The 2,027-nt window shown below is 29.1% G+C and overlaps 1 long non-coding RNA gene across 1 annotated transcript; it reads right to left on the reverse strand.

The window, feature by feature from the left end:
* Window positions 1-786: 786 nt before the first annotated feature.
* On the reverse strand, window positions 787-1,650 carry LOC107622011 (uncharacterized). The gene is made up of 2 exons (XR_001616027.3): window positions 1,292-1,650; window positions 787-1,053 (listed from the first exon to the last, which is right to left on the reverse strand). It is a non-coding gene; the product is annotated as an uncharacterized LOC107622011 (long non-coding RNA).
* Window positions 1,651-2,027: the final 377 nt, after the last annotated feature.

The raw sequence follows: 2,027 nt of genomic DNA on the forward strand, positions 1-2,027 counted from the left end.
TACCTATATAGCTTTAGAATTTAAAGTCCCCTTCTATATTTGATCATATTTGCCTTAATAGAGCTAGAGGACCACGTTTGACATTTGTTTGCGATTTTTTAGTGGAATGTTCTGATTGGGTTATAGATTATAAATAGACATATCTGCCATTTGCCTGTTGCCCACTTGTAGCAATAGTTTCCATCAATTTCTCCATATACAAATAGCTGTGCTTAAGTCCTCCCTACTTGGACTTAGTGGATACTAATCCATTCTACACCAATCAAAACAAATATTTTTTTTGACTTTATGGGATATTAGAATTATTAAAAATATTTATTAAATGATGGTTCAATTTTTTGTGGTGTTAGTGAATCTTAATAAGCTTTTTATAAATATATTAATTATTTTGTTTATCCTAAAATTTATTGTGTTTAACAATAATTATTATCTTCTATCATTTTCATAGAAGATTTAAAAAATATTATTATGCTTAAAGAAAGTTGGTATGTGATTAAAAACATAGTTTAAGATCAATAAACAAACTTGTTAAATAGTCATATTTTATATAAAAATATTTGCGATTCAGTTTGGTTTAATTTTTTTTTAGAAAAAGCCATCTAATTTAATTTTATATTGATAGTTCGATTTAGTTTGATTCGATTTTTTACTGAGATTATTTGAACCAAACTAAGTAATTAAATTCGGTTTGGTTCATTTTGGTTTATTCAAAATTTCAATCAATTCAAACGAAAATTTGTCCTACATCTCATAAAGTTTTAATATGAAATAATACAACACAATAACTAATAAAATTCTTGACACAATGAGATTTAACGACAAAAAAAATTGCAATGCGACAATTAAAGTTATGAAAAATTCAATAGACAAAGCAACAAAAAATAAAAACTAATTTTCCTTAATTTTTCAAGCTAAGACAACCACGTTTTGGTGTTCTCTCTAGCAAAACAGCAAAACATTTTCAAGCAAACAAATCTAAAATTAAAAGGCAAATATACCATCTTCTATTGCTCCTCCTATGTCGCCAATATTCTCACTTGAAGTGATATCTAACTGCATAATTATATAACTCACAAAATCATAAAAACAGAATTAAAAATCAAAATTATAAACACAGAATCATATAAAAATTAACAGAAGCAGAAGCACAACAAAATAAAATAAGTTGAACAAATATTCAATAACAATTTTAAAAAAATCAACAAATACTCAATAGGTTGAACAATAATCAATAACAACAAATCAACAACAAAATATGTTGAACAGTAATTAAATCAAAAATTGAACCAACCTAACTCATAAGCTCCATTCTTGAGGACGGCAACGTGGAAGATAACGGCGCCTACTGGTGCGTGGAGGAAAAGGCGTGGAGTAGACGGCGACTGCTCTGCATGGAGGACGACGAGGAATGGAGGGAGGGGCTGCGCAAAAAAGAGAGAAGCGTGATGAAGAAGGGAGGGAGAGAAAGGGATGCGCCTCCACAAAAGTGCTGTTTGGCAGTGTCAGGGAATGAGAGGACACCAACCGTTTGGAGTATGGGAGAAGTTTTGGGAGCGTTACTGCGTTAGGGCTTCAAAATTGTGGTGACTATGTTAAATGGGTGGTGATCCTCGTTTTGGGAGGGGGAGGGGGTTTGGTTACTTTATTTTGTTTAAGGTTTTTTAGAGTGGAGTTGGTTTGCGTTTTTATTTTTTGATTTTATTTTTAGTATTTTTTATTTTCTAGATTTTATGGAGGTAAAAGTAAAAATAAGTGGTGAAAATAGAAAATAAAATTTTATTATTTTTATTGTTTTTACTTTTTTTTTCATAAATCTAAAAAATAAAAAATACAGAAAATAAAAATACAAATTAAACACACTCCGAAAAATTTTGGTTCAATTCAGTTAAAAGTTTTCCTACTAAAATTAAAAATCAAACTAAATCGAACCAAAAAACAGTAAAATGTCATTCTTTTTAGTTTTTAATTTGTTTAGTTATCGATTTTGTCTGTTCAGTTGATCGATTTTATTTGGTTTGGATGGATTT

The sequence above is a fragment of the Arachis ipaensis genome, chromosome B10, assembly GCF_059453495.1.
Source record: "Arachis ipaensis isolate K30076 ecotype BB chromosome B10, ASM5945349v1, whole genome shotgun sequence".
Classification (NCBI taxonomy): Eukaryota; Viridiplantae; Streptophyta; class Magnoliopsida; order Fabales; family Fabaceae; genus Arachis; species Arachis ipaensis.